Genomic DNA, 26,975 nt, shown 5'->3' on the forward strand with positions numbered 1-26,975 from the left:
CCTGTTGCCAGATGGTGGCGCTATAACATTGACCCGTTCTTGGGATATGGATGTGATTATCCTCCAACAATAAACGTTTTTCTAAAATATCAGCCAGATCAGACGATGTAAACCATGAAATTACGGCCACTTCCTGTTGGCGTGGCGTGACATAAAAATTCTACGCCTCCCCAGGACCGTCCCGTTTGAGCTATCAAAAATATCCTGGCAATTTAGCATCATGAATATCCTGAGACCATTCTGACCACAGGTGGTGTGAATGTGATGAACCCCCTAGGAGGAGTACTTAAAAGTGCAGTACGTGTAAAACGCACAAAATCCAAAATGGCTGACTTCCTGTTTGTATATTTGATTAGATGTGAATGAGAAATGTGTTTGGACCGAGAATTGCTATATGCGTACTAAATTTTGTGAAGGTAGCTCAAAGTGCCTGCCCACAATAGAGGACAATGCGATAGGGGGCGCTGTGGAGTCCCTCAGCGACGCCCAGGTCTGAGCATCTGAGACAACCTGACAGCCACCACTTCTGATGTGTGTGCAAAATTCTGTGAGTTTTCATCCATGGCAAGCACCTCAAAAATGCACAAAACATTGAAAAAAAAAGAATAATAATAATAAATATAGCTGCAAGCAGCAATGAACGGGCCCAAGCACCATGGGCGCAACCGCCTTGGTGGCATAGTTGCGCCAACGACATGTTTCACAATATGTACACACTTTGGAAATAATCACCTTCCTGGACAACGTATAGTGTGCACAGGAATTCCCCTTTGATCAATGAAGATGTTGCTGCTGCTATTGGAATGCATCAATGATATAAGCCTCACTTCCTATTGCCAGATGGTGGCGCTATAATATTGAGCCGTGTTTGGTTCATGGATTTGATTACACTCCAATAATTAACATATTTGTACATTTTCAGCCAAATTGGAAGATGTCAAGAAAAATTAAAGCCACTTCCTGTTCCCAGATGGTGGCGCTATGCCATTGAGCCTTTCTTGGTATATGGATGAGATTACACTCCATAAATGAACATGTGTGAAGTTTCAGCCACATCAGACAATGTAGAATGAAACAAAAATTACTTCTTGCTTGCACAGTGTAATAATATGCTCCAGTCCTGTATGGAGAGCAGAGATGAATTAATTTCAATAGATTTTACAGCGGGAGGCACAATTTACGCTTGAGAAGTCATTCGGTTATAAATATGCACTCAAAATAAAACCATTGGCGTAAAGAAACTATTCAACTTTATTGTGGCCGCACCGGGGATGGAACCGCGGACCTTGCATGTCTTAATCCACTGTCTGAACCATTAAGTTATACTGCCCTCTTATACACGTCCACCATCTATTGGCCAAAAGTTGTATGTTTCCTTTTATCCTGGTTAAATAATTTCTCTCCGAAGTGTCGGATAATATTGCATTAAACGTCGAGTTAGCCAGCATCATTCTTTTCCATTTCACCGGTAATTATGCTGCCTGAAATTCATTTGTTCAGCCAAATCTAAAGGAGATGCCAAGTCTCTGCCCTCAATCCGGTATTTTCATATTAAGTCAAAAATTCCTAGCGAAATTGTATGTTCTCTTAATTCGTGTTTAATGACAAGCAAAATAAACTAACATATCTGGCAATTTAACTGAAAGTTTTCTATTCATGTAAACAAACGTAGCTGACCTGTTTTTTGACTCACACAGACAGTGGACAGGCTGGCTGCTGTTAGCCAATGCGCGTCATCTCGCAACGACCTGCATGCCATACCTTTGTTGAACATAACGGTCTCATGTTAACACAGAGTTCGACCAGAGCCATCTCAAACGTTAACGTTTCTTTTTGACTTTTGACTCTTTTAAATATATGCTACTCTCCTGCCAGTTAAAGACAGTCATTAAATGTCTTTAATATTTATTTCAGATATTCTATTCAAAAATGAAAATAGATGCAAAGAAATGTCGGGCTGGGTGTTGTCAATACATTTTGTCACGTAGGCTGCAGCTGTAAATCATACATCGTTATGCCTACTGGCTCGCTAGGAAAAAAAAAAAAACCTATCGTTGAAAAATCACTTGAAGGAAGAAAAAAATGAAAGTACCACTTTCTGCCAATAAATTGAATCGCCGTATCAGAAATGGGGGGAAGTTACAGCGACGCAGTTAGTCTGTGAGTAGAACAGATTGTGTAGACAACTTCACTGTTTCCACAAAGGAACCAAAAATGTGCTTTTTAACAGGACTTGGTCAGTGTAATGATATAAATGCTAGCATTCGATTATGGTCAACGGTACCGAAAATGCCCGTTGCACCAGCCATCATAACAAATGTCCCAATACAGGATCGATTTAAACCTCTATATATTTTTATTTCACGTTGACAGTGTAGGCTATTATGTGTATTCCGACGCGAATTACATTTAATTGGCTTACGGCATTCACTTCAATCGAATGAAGTCAAATAGAAACGGCTCGAATTCCTTAATAAGGCTTCTTGGTTTTCAAGCCAACTTTCCGAACAGCTGTTTTGTATTGAGTCCTTAAAATGCTACAATACGGTTTTTTTAAAATCCAAATAACATTGAACGTCAAAGCAATATATGCATTATATGTGTTAATCTTTTAAATATATGATACTTTCCTGCCAGTAAAAGCCTGTTTTTTATTTTAGTTATTCAATCGAGTTAATTAAGATAGATGAGAAAAAACGTTGCTGTGGGCTGGGTGTTTTCAATACATTTTGTCATGTAGGCTGCCGCTGTTACTCATACATCGTTATGGTTACTGGCTCGCAAAAAGAAACAAAACTTGTCGTTGAGAAATCACTTTATCCAAGAAAAAGAGAAACCATACCGAAAATTAGAAAGAATACTAACCTTTGCAGTCGCGTATTAGAAATGGGAGAGTCAGTTGCGACTTGAGTTGAAGTTTTAAGACTGGAGATAATGAGTCTCCAGCGAAAATAGTAAACTATTATTGCTTATTGGATGTGATGACACTCCAACAATGAACATATGTGAAAAGATGTAGCCTCAAAATCAGGCAATGTAGAATTTAATACCTTTTTGAAATTATTTAATATATAATTTTCCTATTTGGGCAGCATTACAAGTTAATTTTAAGGCTGACCATAGCCATACCATTCCAAGATATTAAAAATCAGTTCATAGTTGTGTGTCAGGGCTATAATATCATGCTGACCACATTTTGTGTGAATGTGATGAACCCCCTAGGAAGAGTATTTCAAAGTTTGGTACGTGAAAAAAAACACTTAAAAACACACAAAATCCAAAATAGCTCACTTCCTGTTGAGAAAAGTTAAGGGATGCAAATGAGAAATGTGTGTGTCTTGAGGAGACCCTTATGCCTACCAGACGTGGTGCATTTACGTGAAAGTATGTGTCCACAATATTAGAAAAAAGCCATAGGGGGCGCTGTGTAGCCACGCCCAGATGAATGTGGATATGGATGTGATTGCACTCCAAAAGAATATATATATATTTGCAAAATATCAGCCCGATCAGATGATGTAGAACGGAATTAAGCCCACTTCCTGTTTTTGGGTGTAACGGGTGTATTATACGCCTCGCCATTGCCAAACCGTTTGAGATATCAAAAATCCTTTCGTCATTTAGGGTCAGGACTATTCTAAGATCATGATGACTACATTTGGTGTGAATGTGATGAATACCCTAGCAGGAACGAATACAAACATGATAAAAACCTCACTTCCGTTGCCAGATGGTGGCGCTATAACATTGACTTCTTCTTGGTATATGGATGTGATTACACTCTAACAGTGAACATATTTGTAAAATATCAGCCAGATCAGACAATGTAGACCATGAATTTATGGCTACTTCCTGTTGGCGCGGCGTGACATGAAAATTGTACGCCTCGCCATGACCATACCGTTTGAGATATCAAAAATATCCTTTGGAATTAGTATCATGACTATCCTGAGACCGGTTTGACCACATTTCGTGTGAATGCAATGAACCCCCTAGGAGGAGTACTTAAAAGTGTAGTACGTGTAAAATGCACAAAATTCAAAATGGCTGACTTCCTGTTCACATATTTGATTGGATGCGAAAGAGAAATGTGTTTGTCCAGAGGAGCCCCACATGCATACCAAATTAGGTGAAGGTTGCTCCAAGTGCCTGTCCACAATAGAAGAAAAAGCATTAGGGGGCGCTGTGGAGTCCCTCGGCCACGCCCAGATCTGAGCATCTGATACATCCTGACAGCCAACACTTCTCATGTGTGTGCAAAATTCTGTGAGTTTTCATCCATGGCAAGCACCTCAAAAATGCAAAATACATTGAAAAAAAAGAGAATAATAGTTATAGGGGGCGCTGTCTAGCCACGCCTTGATTGATATGTATATATTTCATATTGTACTCCAACAGTGAACATATTTGTAAAATATCAGCCAGATCGGACGATGTCGAAAAAAAAGTCATTTTTTTGCACGCAATATGTGCACTGTACGACTCGCCATTTTCATACCGTTTGAGATATCAAAAATCCCTTCACAGCTTATGGTCATGACTATCCTAAGATCATGCTGACCACATTTCGTGTGAATGTGATGAATGCCCTAGCAGAAAGGCCTACAAATATGATAAAGACCTCACTTCCTGTTGCCAGATGGTGGCGCTATAACATTGACCCGTTCTTGGGATATGGATGTGATTATACTCCAACAATAAACGTATTTCTAAAATATCAGCCAGATCAGACGATGTAGACCATGAAATTACGGCCACTTCCTGTTGGCGTGGCGTGACATAAAAATTATACGCCTCCCCAGGACCGTCCCATTTGAGCTATCAAAAATATCCTGGCAATTTAGCATCATGAATATCCTGAGACCATTCTGACCACAGGTGGTGTGAATGTGATGAACCCCCTAGGAGGAGTACTTAAAAGTGTAGTACGTGTAAAACACACAAAATCCAAAATTGCTCACTTCCTGTTCGCATATTTGCATCAATGCGAATGAGAAATGTGTTTGAATTGAGGAGCCACACATGTTTACCAAATTAGTTTCATGTAGTTCAAAGTGCCTGCCCACAATAGACAACAATGCAATGGGGGGGGGGGGTCAGCGCAATAGGGGGCGCTGTGGAGTCCCTCGGCCACACCCAGGTCTGAGCATCTGATAGATCCTGACGGCCACCACTTCTGATGTGTCTGCAAAATTTCAAGACTTTTTAGCCATGGCAAGGCCCTCAAAAATGCCCATTTGACGGAAGAGAAAGAATAATAATAATAATAATAATAATAATAATAATAATAATAATAATAATCCTTCCAATAACAATAGGGTCCTTCGCACCCTACGGTGCTTGGGCCCTAAATATAGCTGCAAGCAGCAATGAACGGGCCCAAGCACCATGGGCGCAACCGCCTTGGTGGCATAGTTGCGCCAATGACATGTTTCACAATATGTACACACTTTGGAAATAATCACCTTCCTGGACAACGTATAGTGTGCACAGGAATTCCCCTTTGATCAATGAAGATGTTGCTGCTGCTATTGGAATGCATCAATGATATAAGCCTCACTTCCTATTGCCAGATGGTGGTGCTATAATATTGAGCCGTGTATGGTTCATGGATTTGATTACACTCCAATAATTAACATATTTGTACATTTTCAGCCAAATTGGAAGATGTCAAGTAAAATTAAAGCCACTTCCTGTTCCCAGATGGTGGCGCTATGCCATTGAGCCTTTCTTGGTATATGGATGAGATTACACTCCAAAAATGAACCTGTGTGAAGTTTCAGCCACATCAGACAATGTAGAATGAAACAAAAATTACTTCTTGCTTGCACAGTGTAATAATATGCTCCAGTCCTGTATGGAGAGCAGAGATGAATTAATTTCAATAGATTTTACAGCGGGAGGCACAATTTACGCTTGAGAAGTCATTCGGTTATAAATATGCACTCAAAATAAAACCATTGGCGTAAAGAAACTATTCAACTTTATTGTGGCCGCACCGGGGATGGAACCGCGGACCTTGCATGTCTTAATCCACTGTCTGAACCATTAAGTTATACTGCCCTCTTATACACGTCCGCCATCTATTGGCCAAAAGTTGTGTGTTTCCTTTTATCCTGGTTAAATAATTTCTCTCCGAAGTGTCGGATAATATTGCATTAAACGTCGAGTTAGCCAGCATCATTCTTTTCCATTTCACCGGTAATTATGCTGCCTGAAATGCATTTGTTCAGCCAAATCTAAAGGAGATGCCAAGTCTCTGCCCTCAATCCGGTATTTTCATATTAAGTCAAAAATTCCTAGCGAAATTGTATGTTCTCTTAATTCGTGTTTAATGACAAGCAAAATAAACTAACATATCTGGCGATTTAACTGAAAGTTTTCTATTCATGTAAACAAACGTAGCTGACCTGTTTTTTTGACTCACACAGACAGTGGACAGGCTGGCTGCTGTTAGCCAATGCGCGTCATCTCGAAACGACCTGCATGCCATACCTTTGTTGAACATAACGGTCTCATGTTAACACAGAGTTCGACCAGAGACATCTCAAACGTTAACGTTTCTTTTTGACTTTTGACTCTTTTAAATATATGCTACTCTCCTGCCAGTTAAAGACAGTCATTAAATGTCTTTAATATTTATTTCAGATATTCTATTCAAAAATGAAAATAGATGCAAAGAAACGTCGGGCTGGGTGTTGTCAATACATTTTGTCACGTAGGCTGCAGCTGTAAATCATACATCGTTATGCCTACTGGCTCGCTAGAAAAAGAAAAAAAAACCTATCGTTGAAAAATCACTTGAAGGAAGAAAAATATAAAAGTTCCACTTTCTGCCAATAAATGGAATCCCCGTATCAGAAATGGGGGGAAGTTACAGCGACGCAGTTAGTCTGTGAGTAGAATAGATTGTGTAGACAACTTCACTGTTTCCACAAAGGAACCAAAAATGTGCTTTTTAACAGGACTTGGTCAGTCTAATGATATAAATGCTAGCATTCGATTATGGTCAACGGTACCGAAAATGCGCTTTGCACCAGCCATCATAACAAATGTCCCAATATAGGATCGATTTAAACGTCTATATATTTTTATTTCACGTTGACAGTGTAGGCTATTATGTGTATTCCGACGCGAATTACATTTAATTGGGTTACGGCATTCACTTCAATCGAATGAAGTCAAATAGAAACGGCTCGAATTCCTTAATAAGGCTTCTTGGTTTTCAAGCTAACTTTCCGAACAGCTGTTTTGTATTGAGTCCTTAAAATGCTACAACACGATTTTTTTTAAACCAAATAACATTGAACGTCATTGCAAGATATGCATTATATGTGTTAATCTTTGAAATATATGCTACTTTCCTGCCAGTAAAAGCCTGTCTTTTATTTTAGTTATTCAATCCATATAATTAAGGTAGATGAGAAAAAACGTTGCTGTGGGCTGGGTGTTGTCAGTACATTTTGTTACGTAGGCTGCCGCTGTTACTCATACATCGTTATGGTTACTGGCTCGCAAAAAGAAACAAAACTTGTCATTGACGAATTACTTGAGAAACAATACCAACTTTTGCCAGTAGATGGCAGTCGCGTATTAGAAATGGGAGAGTCAGTTGCGACTTGCGTTGAAGTTTTAAGACTGGATATAATGAGTCTCCAGCGAAAATAGTGAACTATTATTGCTTAATGCATGTGATGACACTCCAACAATGAACATATGTGAAAAGTGTTAGCCTCAAAATCAGGCAATGTAGAATTGAATACCTTTTTAAAATTATTTAATACATAATTGTATTAAAACATGAACTGTTTGGGCAGCATTACAAGTTAATTTAAAGGCTGACCATAGCCATACCATTCCAAGATTTTAAAAATCAGTTCATAGTTGTGTGTCAGGGCTATAATACCATGCTGACCACATTTTGTGTGAATGTGATGAACCCCCTAGGAAGAGTATTTCAAAGTTTGGTACGTGAAAAAACACTTAAAAACACACAAAATCCAAAATAGCTCACTTCCTGTTGGGAAAAGTTAAGGGATGCAAATGAGAAATGTGTGTGTCTTGAGGAGACCCTTATGCCTACCAGACGTGGTGCATTTACGTGAAAGTATGTGTCCACAATATTAGAAAAAAGCCATAGGGGGCGCTGTGTAGCCACGCCCAGATGAATGTGGATATGGATGTGATTGCACTCCAAAAGTGAATATATCTGTAAAATATCAGCCCGATCAGATGATGTTGAACGGAATTAAGCGCACTTCCTGTTTTTGGGTGTAACGTGTGTATTATACGCCTCGCCATTGCCAAACCGTTTGAGATATCAAAAATCCTTTCGTCATTTAGGGTCAGGACTATTCTAAGATCATGATGACTACATTTGGTGTGAATGTGATGAATACCCTAGCAGGAACGCATACAAACATGATAAAAACCTCACTTCCGTTGCCAGATGGTGGCGCTATAACATTGACTACTTCTTGGTATATGGATGTGATTACACTCTAACAGTGAACATATTTCTAAAATATCAGCCAGATCAGACAATGTAGACCATGAATTTATGGCTACTTCCTGTTGGCGCGGCGTGACATGAAAATTGTACGCCTCGCCATGACCATACCGTTTGAGATATCAAAAATATCCTTTGGAATTAGTATCATGACTATCCTGAGACCACTTTGACCCAATTTCCTGTGAATGCAATGAAGCCCCTAGGAGGAGTACTTAAAAGTGTAGTACGTGTAAAATGCACAAAATTCAAAATGGCTGACTTCCTGTTCACATATTTGATTTAATGCGAATGAGAAATGTGTTTGGCAAGCGGAGCCCCACATGCATACCAAATTAAGTGAAGGTAGGTCAAAGTGCCTGTCCACAATAGAAGACAATGCGATAGGGGGCGCTGTGGAGTCCCTCGGCCACGCCCAGGTCTGAGCATCTGATACATCCTGACAGCCAACAATTCTCATGTGTGTGCAAAATTCCGTGAGTTTTCATCCATGGCAAGCACCTCAAAAATGCAAAATACATTGAAAAAAAAGAGAATAATAATTATAGGGGGCGCTGTCTAGCCACGCACCGATTGATATGTATATATTTCATATTGTACTCCAACAGTGAACATATTTGTAAAATATCAGCCAGATCGGACGATGTCGAAAAAAAAGTCATTTTTTTGCACGCAATATGTGTACTGTACGACTCGCCATTTCCATACCGTTTGATATATCAAAAATCCCTTCACAGCTTATGGTCATGACTATCCTAAGATCATGCTGACCACATTTCGTGTGAATGTGATGAATGCCCTAGCAGGAAGGCATACAAATATGATAAAGACCTCACTTCCTGTTGCCAGATGGTGGCGCTATAATATTGACCCGTTCTTGGGATATGGATGTGATTATACTCCAACAATAAACGTATTTCTAAAATATCAGCCAGATCAGACAATGTAGACCATGAAATTACGGCCACTTCCTGTTGGCGCGGCGTGACATAAAAATTCTACGCCTCCCCAGGACCGTCCCGTTTGAGCTATCAAAAATATCCTGGCAATTTAGCATCATGAATATCCTGAGACCATTCTGACCACAGGTGGTGTGAATGTGATGAACCCCCTAGGAGGAGTACTTAAAAGTGCAGTACATGTAAAACGCACAAAATCCAAAATTGCTGACTTCCTGTTTGTATATTTGATTAGATGCAAATTATCAATGTTTTTGGTCCGAGGAGTGCTATATGCGTACTAAATTTTGTGAAGGTAGCTCAAAGTGCCTGCCCACAATAGATGACAATGCGATAGGGGGCGCTGTGGAGTCTCTCGGCCACGCCCAGGTCTGAGCATCTAAACAATCCTGAAGGTCCTCATTTCTGATGTGTCTGCAAAATTCCCAGACTTTTTATGTATGGCAAGCACCTCAAAAAGGCCCATTTGCATATAGAAAAAAGAATAATAATAATAAATATAGCTGCAAGCAGCAATGAACGGGCCCAAGCACCATGGGCGCAACCGCCTTGGTGGCACAGTTGTGCCAATGACATGTTTCACAATATGTACACACTTTGGAAATAATCACCTTCCTGGACAACGAATAGTGTGCACAGGAATTCCCCTTTGATCAATGAAGATGTTGCTGCTGCTATTGGAATGCATCAATGATATCAGCCTCACTTCCTATTGCCAGATGGTGGCGCTATAATATTGAGCTGTGTATGGTTTATGGATTTTATTTCACTCCAAAAATGAACATATTTGTACATTTTCAGCGAAATTGGAAGATGTCGAGTAAAATTAAAGCCACTTCCTGTTGCCAGATGGTGGCGCTATAATATTGAGCCGTGTATGGTTCATGGATTTGATTACACTCCAATAATTAACATATTTGTACATTTTCAGCCAAATTGGAAGATGTCAAGTAAAATTAAAGCCACTTCCTGTTGCCAGATGGTGGCCTATGCCATTGAGCCTGTCTTGGTATATTGATGAGATTACACTCCAAAAATGAACATGTGTGAAGTTTTTGCCACATCAGACAATGTAGAATGAAACAAAAATTACTTCTTGCTTGCACATTGTGATAACATGCTACAGTCCTGTATGGAGAGCAGAGATTAATTAATTTCCATAGTTTTTACACGGGGAGGCACAATTTACGCTTGAGAAGTCATTCGGCCATAAATATGCACTCAAAATGAAAACAATTGGCTTCAAGAACCTATTCAAATTCATTGTGGCTGCAGCGGGGATCGAACGGTTGAATTTGCGTGCCTTAATCCACCGCCCTAACCATTACGCTATACTGCCCGCTTATACACGGGTGCCATCTATTGGCCAAATGTCTCCTTTTATCTTGGTTTAATAATTTCTCTACGAAGTGTCGGATAATATTGCACGAAACGTCTAGTTAACCAGCATCATTCTTTTCCATTTCACTGGTAATTATGCTGCCTGAAACGCATTTGTTCAGCCAAATCTAAAAGAGATGCCAACTCTCTGCCCTCAATACAGTATTTTCATATTAATTTACCATTCCTAGCGAAATTGTATGTTCTCTTAATTCGTGTTTAATGACAAGCCTAATAAACTAACATAGCTGGCGATTTAACTGAAAGTTTTCTATTCATGTAAACCAACGTAGCTGACCTGTTTTTTGACTCACACAGACAGTGGACTGGCTGGCTGCTGTTAGCCCGTGCGTGTCATCTCGCAACGACCTGCATGTGATACCTTTGTTGAACAAAACGGTCTCTTGTTAACACAGCGTTCGAGCAGAGCCACCTCAGACGCTAAAGTTTCTTTTTGACTTCATGTGTTAATCTTTTAAAAATATGATACTCTCCTGCCAGTTAAAGCCTGTCTTTAAGTCTTTAAATGTCTTTAATATTTATTTTAGTTATTCAATTCATGTAATGAAAATAGATGCAAAGAAACGTCGGGCTGGGTGTTGTCAATACATTTTGTCACGTAGGCTGCAGCTGTAAATCATACATCGTTATGCCTACTGGCTCGCTAGAAAAAAACAAAAACCTATCGTTGAAAAATCACTTGAAGGAAGAAAAAAATGAAAGTACCACTTTCTGCCAATAAATTGAATCGCCGTATCAGAAATGGGGGGAAGTTACAGCGACGCAGTTAGTCTGTGAGTAGAACAGATTGTGTAGACAACTTCACTGTTTCCACAAAGGAACCAAAAATGTGCTTTTTAACAGGACTTGGTCAGTGTAATGATATAAATGCTAGCATTCGATTATGGTCAACGGTACCGAAAATGCCCGTTGCACCAGCCATCATAACAAATGTCCCAATACAGGATCGATTTAAACCTCTATATATTTTTATTTCACGTTGACAGTGTAGGCTATTATGTGTATTCCGACGCGAATTACATTTAATTGGGTTACGGCATTCACTTCAATCGAATGAAGTCAAATAGAAACGGCTCGAATTCCTTAATAAGGCTTCTTGGTTTTCAAGCCAACTTTCCGAACAGCTGTTTTGTATTGAGTCCTTAAAATGCTACAATACGGTTTTTTAAAAATCCAAATAACATTGAACGTCAAAGCAATATATGCATTATATGTATTAATCTTTTAAATATATGATACTTTCCTGCCAGTAAAAGCCTGTTTTTTATTTTAGTTATTCAATCGAGTTAATTAAGATAGATGAGAAAAAACGTTGCTGTGGGCTGGGTGTTTTCAGTACATTTTGTCATGTAGGCTGCCGCTGTTACTCATACATCGTTATGGTTACTGGCTCGCAAAAAGAAACAAAACCTGTCGTTGAGAAATCACTTTATCCAAGAAAGAGAAACCATACCGAAAATTAGAAAGAATACTAACCTTTGCCACTAGATGGCAGTCGCGTATTAGAAATGGGAGAGTCAGTTGCGACTTGAGTTGAAGTTTTAAGACTGGAGATAATGAGTCTCCAGCGAAAATAGTAAACTATTATTGCTTAATGGATGTGATGACACTCCAACAATGAACATATGTGAAAAGATGTAGCCTCAAAATCAGGCAATGTAGAATTTAATACCTTTTTGAAATTATTTAATATATAATTTTCCTATTTGGGCAGCATTACAAGTTAATTTTAAGGCTGACCATAGCCATACCATTCCAAGATATTAAAAATCAGTTCATAGTTGTGTGTCAGGGCTATAATATCATGCTGACCACATTTTGTGTGAATGTGATGAACCCCCTAGGAAGAGTATTTCAAAGTTTGGTACGTGAAAAAACACTTAAAAACACACAAAATCCAAAATAGCTCACTTCCTGTTGGGAAAACTTAAGGGATGCAAATGAGAAATGTGTGTGTCTTGAGGAGACCCTTATGCCTACCAGACGTGGTGCATTTACGTGAAAGTATATGTCCACAATATTAGAAAAAAGCCATAGGGGGCGCTGTGTAGCCACGCCCAGATGAATGTGGATATGGATGTGATTGCACTCCAAAAGTGAATATATTTGTAAAATATCAGCCCGATCAGATGATGTAGAACGGAATTAAGCCCACTTCCTGTTTTTGGGCGTAACGTGTGTATTATACGCCTCGCCATTGCCAAACCGTTTGAGATATCAAAAATCCTTTCGTCATTTAGGGTCAGGACTATTCTCAGATCATGATGACTACATTTGGTGTGAATGTGATGAATACTCTAGCAGGAACGCATACAAACATGATAAAAACCTCACTTCCGTTGCCAGATGGTGGCGCTATAACATTGATTTCTTCTTGGTATATGGACGTGATTAGACTCTAACAGTGAACATATTTGTAAAATATCAGCCAGATCAGACAATGTAGACCATGAATTTATGGCTACTTCCTGTTGGCGCGGCGTGACAGGAAAATTTTACGCCTCGCCATGACCATACCGTTTGAGATATCAAAAATATCCTTTGCAATTAGTATCATGACTATCCTGAGACCACTTTGACCACATTTCGTGTGAATGCAATGAACCCCCTAGGAGGAGTACTTAAAAGTGTAGTACGTGTAAAATGCACAAAATTCAAAATGGCTGACTTCCTGTTCACATATTTGATTCGATGCGAATGACAAATGTGTTTGTCCAGAGGAGGCCCACATGCATACCAAATTAGGTGAAGGTAGCTCAAAGTGCCTGTCCACAATAGAAGACAAAGCATTAGGGGGCGCTGTGGAGTCCCTCGGCCACGCCCAGGTCTGAGCATCTGATACCTCCTGACAGCCAACACTTCTCATGTGTGTGCAAAATTCCGTGAGTTTTCATCCATGGCAAGCACCTCAAAAATGCAAAATACATTGAAAAAAAAGAGAATAATAATTATAGGGGGCGCTGTCTAGCCACGCCCCGATTGATATGTATATATTTCATATTGTACTCCAACAGTGAACATATTTGTAAAATATCAGCCAGATCGGACGATGTAAAAAAAAAAGTCATTTTTTTGCATGCAATATGTGTACTGTACGACTCGCCATTTCCATACCGTTTGAGATATCAAAAATCCCTTCACAGCTTATGGTCATGACTATCCTAAGATCATGCGGACCACATTTCGTGTGAATGTGATGAATGCCCTAGCAGGAAGGCATACAAATATGATAAAGACCTCACTTCCTGTTGCCAGATGGTGGCGCTATAACATTGACCCGTTCTTGGGATATGGATGTGATTATACTCCAACAATAAACGTATTTCTAAAATATCAGCCAGATCAGACGATGTAAACCATGAAATTACGGCCACTTCCTGTTGGCGTGGCGTGACATAAAAATTCTACGCCTCCCCAGGACCGTCCCGTTTGAGCTATCAAAAATATCCTGCCAATTTAGCATCATGAATATCCTGAGACCATTCTGACCACAGGTGGTGTGAATGTGATGAACCCCCTAGGAGGAGTACTTAAAAGTGCAGTACGTGTAAAACGCACAAAATCCAAAATGGCTGACTTCCTGTTTGTATATTTGATTAGATGCGAATGAGAAATGTGTTTGGACCGAGGAGTGCTATATGCGTACTAAATTTCGTGAAGGTAGCTCAAAGTGCCTGCCCACAATAGATGACAATGCGATAGGGGGCGCTGTGGAGTCCCTCAGCCACGCCCAGGTCTGAGCATCTGAGACAACCTGACAGCCACCACTTCTGATGTGTGTGCAAAAATCTGTGAGTTTTCATCAATGGCAAGCACCTCAAAAATGCACAAAACATTGAAAAAAAAAGAATAATAATAATAAATATAGCTGCAAGCAGCAATGAACGGGCCCAAGCACGATGGGCGCAACCGCCTTGGTGGCATAGTTGTGCCAATGACATGTTTAACAATATGTTCACACTTTGGAAATAATCACCTTCCTTGGCAACGTATACTGTGCACAGGAATTCCCCTTTGATCAATGAAGATGTTGGTGTTGCTATTGGAATGCATCAATGATATAAGACTCACTTCCTGTTGCCAGATGGTGGCGCTATGATATTGAGCCGTGTATGGTTTTTGAGTTTGATTACACTCCAATAAAAAAACCTATTTCAAAATTTTCAGCCACATCGGAAGATGTTGAGTGAAATTAAGGTGAATTCAATGTTCTAGTTTCCAGATGGTGGCGCTATAACATTGAGTCGTTTTTGGAATATGGATTTAATTACACTCCAACAATATACATATTTCTAAATTTTCGGCCACATCGGAAGATGTCGAGTAAAATTAAAGCCACTTCCTGTTTCCAGATGGTGGCGCTATAACATTGAGTCATTTTTGGGATATGTATGTGATTACACTCCCACAACGAACATATCTGTGTAATATCAACCAGATCAGACCATCTAGAATGAAATTACGACCACTTCCTGTTGCCGCGGCGAGACCTCAAATTGTACGCCTCGCCATAGCCGTACCGTTTCACATATCAGAAATATCGTTTCAATTTCGCATCAGGATTATCCTGAGACCATTCTCACCACATTTGGTGTGAATGTGATGAACTCCCTAGGAGGAGTATTTCAGAGTTTGGTACGTGTAAAAACACTTAAAAACACACAAAATCCAGAATAGCTCACTTCCTGTTTGGAAAAGTTAAGGGATGCAAATGAGAAATGTGTGTGTCTTGAGGAGACCCATATGCATACCATATTCGGTGAATTTACGTGAAAGTATATGTCCACAATATTAGAAAAGAAGCATAGGGGGCGCTGCATAGCCACGCCCAGATGTATGTGGATATGGATGTGATTGCACTCCAACAGTGAATATATCTGTAAAATTTCAGCCCAATCAGACGATGTAGAACGGAATTAAGCCCACTTCCTGTTTTCGCTCGTAACGTGTGTATTGTACGCCTCGCCATTGCCAAACCATTTGAGATATTAAAAATCCGTTTGGCTTTTAGGGTCAGGACTATCCTAAGATCATGCTGACTTCATTTGGTGTGAATGTGATGAATACCCTAGCAGGAACACATACAAATATGATAAAAACCTCACTTCCTGTTGCCAGATGGTGGCGCTATAACATTGACTTCTTCTTGGGACATGGATGTGAGTATACTCACATAATGAACATATTTGTAAAATATCAGCCAGATCAGACGATGTAAACCACAAAATTATGGCCACTTCCTTTTGGCGCGGCGTGACATAAAACTTGTACGCCTCGCCATGACCATATCGTTTGAGATATCAAAAATATCCTGGCAATTTAGAATCATGACTATCTTGAGACCATTCTTACCCCATTTGGTGTGAATGCGATGAACCGCCTAGGAGGAGTACTTAAAAGTGTAGTACATGTGAAAACGCATAAAATTCAAAATGGCTGACTTCCTGTTCGCATATTTGCATCAATGCGAATGAGAAATGTGTTTCAACTGAGGAGCCACACATGCATGCCAAATTAGGTTCATGTAGCTCAAAGTGCCTGCCCACAATAGACAACAATGCGGGGGGGGGGGGGGGGCAGCGCAATAGGGGGCGCTGTGGAGTCCCTCGGCCACACCCAGGTCTGAGCATCTGATAGATCCTGACGGCCACCACTTCTGATGTGTCTGCAAAATTTCAAGACATTTTAGCCATGGCAAGGCCCTCAAAAATGCCCATTTGACGGAAGAGAAAGAATAATAATAATAATAATAATAATAATAATAATAATAATAATAATAATAATAATAATAATCCTTCCAATAACAATAGGGTCCTTCGCACCCTACGGTGCTTGGGCCCTAATAATAATAAGAATAATAATAATAATCTTTACAATAACAATAGGGTCCTTCGCACCCTACGGTGCTTGGGCCCTAAATATAGCTGCAAGCAGCAATGAACGGGCCCAAGCACCATGGGGGCAACCGCCTTGGTGGCATAGTTCTGCCAATGACATGTTTCACAACATGTACACACTTTGGAAATAATCACCTTCCTGGACAACGTATAGTGTGCACAGGAATTCCCTTTTTATCAATGAAGATGTTGGCGCTGCTATTGGAACGCATCAATGATATAAGCCTCACTTCCTATTGCCAGATGGTGGCGCTATATTATTGAGCCATGTATGGTTTTTGAATTTGATTACACTCCAGAAATAAACATATTTGTACATTTTCAGCCAAATTGGAAGATGTCGAGTAAAATTAAAGCCACTTCCTGTTGCCAGATGCTGGCGCTATAATATTGAGCCGTGTATGGTTTATGGATTTGATTACACTCCAATAATTAACATATTTGTACATTTTCAGCCAAATTGGAAGATGTCAAGTAAAATTAAAGCCACTTCCTGTTGCCAGATGGTGGCGCTATGCCATTGAGCCTTTCTTGGTATATTGATGAGATTACACTCCAAAAATGAACATGTGTGAAGTTTCTGCCACATCAGACAATGTAGAATGAAACAAAAATTACTTCTTGCTTGCACATTGTGATAACATGCTACAGTCCTGTATGGAGAGCAGAGATTAATTAATTTCCATAGTTTTTACACGGGGAGGCACAATTTACGCTTGAGAAGTCATTCGGCCATAAATATGCACTCAAAATGAAAACAATTGGCTTCAAGAACCTATTCAAATTCATTGTGGCTGCAGCGGGGATCGAACGGCTGAATTTGCGTGCCTTAATCCACCGCCCTAACCATTACGCTATACTGCCCGCTTATACACGGGTGCCATCTATTGGCCAAATGTCTCCTTTTATCTTGGTTTAATAATTTCTCTACGAAGTGTCGGATAATATTGCACGAAACGTCTAGTTAACCAGCATCATTCTTTTCCATTTCACTGGTAATTATGCTGCCTGAAACGCATTTGTTCAGCCAAATCTAAAAGAGATGCCAACTCTCTGCCCTCAATACAGTATTTTCATATTAATTTACCATTCCTAGCGAAATTGTATGTTCTCTTAATTCGTGTTTAATGACAAGCCTAATAAACTAACATAGCTGGCGATTTAACTGAAAGTTTTCTATTCATGTAAACCAACGTAGCTGACCTGTTTTTTGACTCACACAGACAGTGGACTGGCTGGCTGCTGTTAGCCCGTGCGTGTCATCTCGCAACGACCGGCATGTGATACCTTTGTTGAACAAAACGGTCTCATGTTAACACAGCGTTCGAGCAGAGCCACTTCAGACGCTAAAGTTTCTTTTTGACTTCATGTGTTAATCTTTTAAAAATATGATACTCTCCTGCCAGTTAAAGCCTGTCTTTAAGTCTTTAAATGTCTTTCATATTTCTTTTAGTTATTCAATTCATGTAATGAAAGTAGATGCAAAGAAACGTCGGGCTGGGTGTTGTCAATACATTTTGTCACGTAGGCTGCAGCTGTAAATCATACATCGTTATGCCTACTGGCTCGCTAGAAAAAAAACAAAAACCTATCGTTGAAAAATCACTTGAAGGAAGAAAAATATAAAAGTTCCACTTTCTGCCAATAAATTGAATCCCCGTATCAGAAATGGGGGGAAGTTACAGCGACGCAGTTAGTCTGTGAGTAGAATAGATTGTGTAGACAACTTCACTGTTTCCACAAAGGTGATGTGCTTTTTAACAGGACTTGGTCAGTGTAATGATATAAATGCTAGCATTCGATTATGGTCAACGGTACCGAAAATGCCCGTTGCACCAGCCATCATAACAAATGTCCCAATACAGGATCGATTTAAACCTCTATATATTTTTATTTCACGTTGACAGTGTAGGCTATTATGTGTATTCCGACGCGAATTACATTTAATTGGGTTACGGCATTCACTTCAATCGAATGAAGTCAAATAGAAACGGCTCGAATTCCTTAATAAGGCTTCTTGGTTTTCAAGCCAACTTTCCGAACAGCTGTTTTGTATTGAGTCCTTAAAATGCTACAATACGGTTTTTTAAAAATCCAAATAACATTGAACGTCAAAGCAATATATGCATTATATGTATTAATCTTTTAAATATATGATACTTTCCTGCCAGCAAAAGCCTGTTTTTTATTTTAGTTATTCAATCGAGTTAATTAAGATAGATGAGAAAAAACGTTGCTGTGGGCTGGGTGTTTTCAGTACATTTTGTCATGTAGGCTGCCGCTGTTACTCATACATCGTTATGGTTACTGGCTCGCAAAAAGAAACAAAACTTGTCGTTGAGAAATCACTTCATCCAAGAAAGAGAAACCATACCGAAAATTAGAAAGAATACTAACCTTTGCCACTAGATGGCAGTCGCGTATTAGAAATGGGAGAGTCAGTTGCGACTTGAGTTGAAGTTTTAAGACTGGAGATAATGAGTCTCCAGCGAAAATAGTAAACTATTATTGCTTAATGGATGTGATGACACTCCAACAATGAACATATGTGAAAAGATGTAGCCTCAAAATCAGGCAATGTAGAATTTAATACCTTTTTGAAATTATTTAATATATAATTTTCCTATTTGGGCAGCATTACAAGTTAATTTTAAGGCTGACCATAGCCATACCATTCCAAGATATTAAAAATCAGTTCATAGTTGTGTGTCAGGGCTATAATATCATGCTGACCACATTTTGTGTGAATGTGATGAACCCCCTAGGAAGAGTATTTCAAACTTTGGTACGTGAAAAAACACTTAAAAACACACAAAATCCAAAATTGCTCACTTCCTGTTGGGAAAAGTTAAGGGATGCAAATGAGAAATGTGTGTGTCTTGAGGAGACCCTTATGCCTACCAGACGTGGTGCATTTACGTGAAAGTATATGTCCACAATATTAGAAAAAAGCCATAGGGGGCGCTGTGTAGCCACGCCCAGATGAATGTGGATATGGATGTGATTGCACTCCAAAAGTGAATATATTTGTAAAATATCAGCCCGATCAGATGATGTAGAACGGAATTAAGCCCACTTCCTGTTTTTGGGCGTAACGTGTGTATTATACGCCTCGCCATTGCCAAACCGTTTGAGATATCAAAAATCCTTTCGTCATTTAGGGTCAGGACTATTCTAAGATCATGATGACTACATTTGGTGTGAATGTGATCAATACCCTAGCAGGAACGCATACAAACATGATAAAAACCTCACTTCCTTTTGCCAGATGGTGGCGCTATAACATTGATTTCTTCTTGGTATATGGATGTGATTACACTCTAACAGTGAACATATTTGTAAAATATCAGCCAGATCAGACAATGTAGACCATGAATTTATGGCAACTTCCTGTTGGCGCGGCGTGACATGAAAATTGTACGCCTCGCCATGACCATACCGTTTGAGATATCAAAAATATCCTTTGGAATTAGTATCATGACTATCCTGAGACCACTTTGACCACATTTCGTGTGAATGCAGTGAACCCCCTAGGAGGAGTACTTAAAAGTGTAGTACGTGTAAAATGCACAAAATTCAAAATGGCTGACTTCCTGTTTACATATTTGATTCGATACGAATGAGAAATGTGTTTGTCCAGAGGAGCCCCACATGCATACCAAATTAGGTGAAGGTAGCTCAAAGTGCCTGTCCACAATAGAAGACAAAGCATTAGGGGGCGCTGTGGAGTCCCTTGGCCACGCCCAGGTCTGAGCATCTGATACATCCTGACAGCCAACACTTCTCATGTGTGTGCAAAATTCTGTGAGTTTCCATCCATGGCAAGAACCTCAAAAATGCAAAATACATTGAAAAAAAAGAGAATAATAATTATAGGGGGCGCTGTCTAGCCACGCCCCGATTGATATGTATATATCTGATATTGTACTGCTACAGTGAACATATTTGTAAAATATCAGCCAGATCGGACGATGTCGAAAAAAAAGTCATTTTTTTGCACGCAATATGTGTACTGTACGACTCGCCATTTCCATACCGTTTGAGATATCAAAAATCCCTTCACAACTTAGCGTAAGGACTATCTTAAGATCATGCTGACCGCATTTGGTGTGAATGTGCTGAATGCCCTAGCAGGAATGCATACAAATATGTTAAAGACCTCACTTCCTGTTGCCAGATGGTGGCGCTATAACATTGACCTGTTCTTGGGATATGGATGTGATTACACTCCAACAATAAACAAATTTCTAAAATATCAGCCAGATCAGACAATGTAGACCATGAAATTATGGCCACTTCCTGTTGGCGCGGCGTGACATAAAAATTGAACTCCTCCCCATGACCGTCCCGTTTGAACTATCAAAAATATCCTGGCAATTTAGCATCATGACTATCCTGAGACCATTCTGACCACCGCTGCTGTTAATGCGATGAACCCCCTAGGAGGAGTACTTAAAAGTGTAGTACGTGTAAAACTCAGAAAATCCAAAATGGCTGACTTCCTGTTTGGATATTTGATTAGATCCGAATGAGAAATGTGTTTGGACCGAGGAGCGCTATATGGCCACCAAATTAGGTGCAGGTAGCTCAAAGTGCCTGCCCACAATAAAAGACAATGCGATAGGGGGCGCTGTGGAGTCCCTCGGCCACGCCCAGGTCTGAGCATCTGAGAGCTCCTGACAGCAACCACTTCTGATGTGTGTGCAAAATGTCAAGCCTTTTTACGCATGGCAAGGCCCTCAAAAATGCCCATTTGCCTGAAGAAAAAGAATAATAATAATAAATATAGCTGCAAGCAGCAATGAACAGGCCCAAGCCCCATGGGGGCAACCGCCTTGGTGGCATAGTTCTGCCAATGACATGTTTCACAACATGTACACACTTTGGAAATAATCACCTTCCTGGACAACGTATAGTGTGCACAGGAATTTCCATTTGATCAATGAAGATGTTGGCGCTGCTATTGGAATGCATCAATGATATAAGCCTCACTTCCTGTTGCCAGATGGTGGCGCTATATTATTGATCCGTGTATGTTTTTTGAATTTGATTACACTCCAGAAATAAACATATTTGTACATTTTCAGCCACATCGGAAGATGTTCAGCGAAATTGAGGTCAATTCCTGTTTCCAGATGATGCTGCTATAACATTGAGTCGTTTTTGGAATATGGATTTGATTACACTCCAACACTGAGCATCTGTGTAAAGTTGCAGTCACATCAGACAATGGAAAATTTAAGTATGACCACTTCCTGTTTGTCTGGCATGATGTGTTTTTTATCTGCCTGACCATAGCTATATCATCCCAGTAAATCAAAAATCTGTTTTGTCAGGACCATCCTAGCATCATGCTGACCACATTTACCGTGAATGTCATGAACCCATTGAAAAATAATGCTTAAGAATGCAATATAAGGCTCACTTCCTGTTGCCAGCGGGTGGCGCTTTGCCATTTAGCCTTTATTGGAAAATGGATGAGATTACACTCCAAAAATGAACGTGTGAAGTTTCAGCCACATCAGACAATGTAGAATGAAATAAAAATAACGTCTTGCTTGCACATTGTGATAACATGCTACAGTCCTGTATGGAGAGCAGAGATTAATTAATTTCCATAGTTTTTACACGGGGAGGCACAATTTATGCTTGAAAAGTCATTAGGCCATAAATATGCACTCAAAATGAAAACAATTGGCTTCAAGAAACTATTCAAATTCATTGTGGCTGCAGCGGGGATCGAATGGCTGAATTTGCGTGCCTTAATCCACCGCCCTAACCATTACGCTATACTGCCCGCTTATACACGGGTGCCATCTATTGGCCAAATGTCTCCTTTTATCTTGGTTTAATAATTTCTCTACGAAGTGTCGGATAATACTGCACGAAACGTCTAGTTAACCAGCATCATTCTTTTCCATTTCACTGGTAATTATGCTGCCTGAAACGCATTTGTTCAGCCAAATCTAAAAGAGATGCCAAACTCTCTGCCCTCAATACAGTATTTTCATATTAATTTACCATTCCTAGCGAAATTGTATGTTCTCTTAATTCGTGTTTAATGACAAGCAAAATAAACTAACATAGCTGGCGATTTAACTGAAAGTTTTCTATTCATGTAAACCAACGTAGCTGACCTGTTTTTTGACTCACACAGACAGTGGACTGGCTGGCTGCTGTTAGCCCGTGCGTGTCTTCTCGCACGACCTGCATGTGATACCTTTGTTGAACAAAACGGTCTCATGTTAACACAGCGTTCGAGCAGAGCCACCTCAGACGCTAAAGTTTCTTTTTGACTTCATGTGTTAATCTTTTAAAAATATGATACTCTCCTGCCAGTTAAAGCCTGTCTTTAAGTCTTTAAATGTCTTTAATATTTATTTTAGTTATTCAATTCATGTAATGAAAATAGATGCAAAGAAACGTCGGGCTGGGTGTTGTCAATACATTTTGTCACGTAGGCTGCAGCTGTAAATCATACATCGTTATGCCTACTGGCTCGCTAGAAAAAAACAAAAACCTATCGTTGAAAAATCACTTGAAGGAAGAAAAAAATGAAAGTACCACTTTCTGCCAATAAATTGAATCGCCGTATCAGAAATGGGGGGAAGTTACAGCGACGCAGTTTGTCTGTGAGTAGAACAGATTGTGTAGACAACTTCACTGTTTCCACAAAGGAACCAAAAATGTGCTTTTTAACAGGACTTGGTCAGTGTAATGATATAAATGCTAGCATTCGATTATGGCCAACGGTACCGAAAATGCCCGTTGCACCAGCCATCATAACAAATGTCCCAATACAGGATCGATTTAAACCTCTATATATTTTTATTTCACGTTGACAGTGTAGGCTATTATGTGTATTCCGACGCGAATTACATTTAATTGGGTTACGGCATTCACTTCAATCGAATGAAGTCAAATAGAAACGGCTCGAATTCCTTAATAAGGCTTCTTGGTTTTCAAGCCAACTTTCCGAACAGCTGTTTTGTATTGAGTCCTTAAAATGCTACAATACGGTTTTTTTAAAATCCAAATAACATTGAACGTCAAAGCAATTTTTGCATTATATGTGTTAATCTTTTAAATATATGATACTTTCCTGCCAGTAAAAGCCTGTTTTTTATTTTAGTTATTCAATCGAGTTAATTAAGATAGATGAGAAAAAACGTTGCTGTGGGCTGGGTGTTTTCAGTACATTTTGTCATGTAGGCTGCCGCTGTTACTCATACATCGTTATGGTTACTGGCTCGCAAAAAGAAACAAAACTTGTCGTTGAGAAATCACTTTATCCAAGAAAAAGAGAAAATTAGAAAGAACACTAACCTTTGCCACTAGATGGCAGTCGCGTATTAGAAATGGGAGAGTCAGTTGCGACTTGAGTTGAAGTTTTAAGACTGGAGATAATGAGTCTCCAGCGAAAATAGTAAACTATTATTGCTTAATGGATGTGATGACACTCCAACAATGAACATATGTGAAAAGATGTAGCCTCAAAATCAGGCAATGTAGAATTTAATACCTTTTTGAAATTATTTAATATATAATTTTTCTATTTGGGCAGCATTACAAGTTAATTTTAAGGCTGACCATAGCCATACCATTCCAAGATATTAAAAATCAGTTCATAGTTGTGTGTCAGTGCTATAATATCATGCTGACCACATTTTGTGTGAATGTGATGAACCCCCTAGGAAGAGTATTTCAAAGTTTGGTACGTGAAAAAACACTTAAAAACACACAAAATCCAAAATAGCTCACTTCCTGTTGGGAAAAGTTAAGGGATGCAAATGAGAAATGTGTGTGTCTTGAGGAGACCCTTATGCCTACCAGACGTGGTGCATTTACGTGAAAGTATATGTCCACAATATTAGAAAAAAGCCATAGGGGGCGCTGTGTAGCCACGCCCAGATGAATGTGGATATGGATGTGATTGCACTCCAAAAGTGAATATATTTGTAAAATATCAGCCCGATCAGATGATGTAGAACGGAATTAAGCCCACTTCCTGTTTTTGGGCGTAACGTGTGTATTATACGCCTCGCCATTGCCAAACCGTTTGAGATATCAAAAATCCTTTTGTCATTTAGGGTCAGGACTATTCTAAGATCATGATGACTACATTTGGTGTAAATGTGATGAATACCCTAGCAGGAACGCATACAAACATGATAAAAACCTCACTTCCGTTGCCAGATGGTGGCGCTATAACATTGATTTCTTCTTGGTATATGGATGTGATTACACTCTAACAGTGAACATATTTGTAAAATATCAGCCAGATCAGACAATGTAGACCATGAATTTATGGCTACTTCCTGTTGGCGCGGCGTGACATGAAAATTTTACGCCTCGCCATGACCATACCGTTTGAGATATCAAAAATATCCTTTGGAATTAGTATCATGACTATCCTGAGACCACTTTGACCACATTTCCTGTGAATGCAATGAACCCCCTAGGAGGAGTACTTAAAAGTGTAGTACGTGTAAAATGCACAAAATTCAAAATGGCTGACTTCCTGTTCACATATTTGAGTCGATGCGAATGAGAAATGTGTTTGTCCAGAGGAGGCCCACATGCATACCAAATTAGGTGAAGGTAGCTCAAAGTGCCTGTCCACAATAGAAGACAAAGCATTAGGGGGCGCTGTGGAGTCCCTCGGCCACGCCCAGGTCTGAGCATCTGATACATCCTGACAGCCAACACTTCTCATGTGTGTGCAAAATTCCGTGAGTTTTCATCCATGGCAAGCACCTCAAAAATGCAAAATACATTGAAAAAAAAGAGAATAATAATTATAGGGGGCGCTGTCTAGCCACGCCCCGATTGATATGTATATATTTCATATTGTACTCCAACAGTGAACATATTTGTAAAATATCAGCCAGATCGGACGATGTCAAAAAAAAAGTCATTTTTTTGCACGCAATATGTGTACTGTACGACTCGCCATTTCCATACCGTTTGAGATATCAAAAATCCCTTCACAGCTTATGGTCATGACTATGCTAAGATCATGCGGACCACATTTCGTGTGAATGTGATGAATGCCCTAGCAGGAAGGCATACAAATATGATAAAGACCTCACTTCCTGTTGCCAGATGGTGGCGCTATAACATTGACCCGTTCTTGGGATATGGATGTGATTATACTCCAACAATAAACGTATTTCTAAAATATCAGCCAGATCAGACAATGTAGACCATGAAATTACGGCCACTTCCTGTTGGCGCGGCGTGACATAAAAATTCTACGCCTCCCCAGGACCGTCCCGTTTGAGCTATCAAAAATATCCTGGCAATTTAGCATCATGAATAGCCTGAGACCATTCTGACCACAGGTGGTGTGAATGTGATGAACCCCCTAGGAGGAGTACTTAAAAGTGCAGTACATGTAAAACGCACAAAATCCAAAATTGCTGACTTCCTGTTTATATATTTGATTAGATGCAAATTATAAATGTTTTTGTTCCGAGGAGTGCTATATGCGTACTAAATTTTGTGAAGGTAGCTCAAAGTGCCTGCCCACAATAGATGACAATGCGATAGGGGGCGCTGTGGAGTCTCTCGGCCACGCCCAGCTTTGAGCATCTAATCAATCCTGAAGGTCCTCATTTCTGATGTGTGTGCAAAATTCCCAGACTTTTTATGCATGGCAAGCACCTCAAAAAGGCCCATTTGCATATAGAAAAAAGAATAATAATAATAATAATAATAAATATAGCTGCAAGCAGCAATGAACGGGCCCAAGCACCATGGGCGCAACCGCCTTGGTGGCATAGTTGTGCCAATGACATGTTTAACAATATGTACACACTTTGGAAATAATCACCTTCCTTGGCAATGTATAGTGTGCACAGGAATTCCCCTTTTATCAATGAAGATGTTGGTGTTGCTATTGGAATGCATCAATGACATAAGACTCACTTCCTGTTGCCAGATGGTGGCGCTATAATATTGAGCCGTGTATTATTTGATTACACTCCAATAATAAATCTATTTCAAAATTTTCAGCCACATCGGAAGATGTTGAGTGAAATTAAGGTCAATTCAATGTTCTAGTTTCCAGATGGTGGCGTTATAACATTGAGTCATTTTTGGAATATGGATTTAATTACACTCCAACAATATACATATTTCTAAATTTTCGGCCACATCGGAAGATGTCGAGTGAAATTAAAGCCACTTCCTGTTGCCAGATGGTGG

This window comes from Conger conger, chromosome 2 (assembly GCF_963514075.1).
Source record: "Conger conger chromosome 2, fConCon1.1, whole genome shotgun sequence".
Classification (NCBI taxonomy): Eukaryota; Metazoa; Chordata; class Actinopteri; order Anguilliformes; family Congridae; genus Conger; species Conger conger.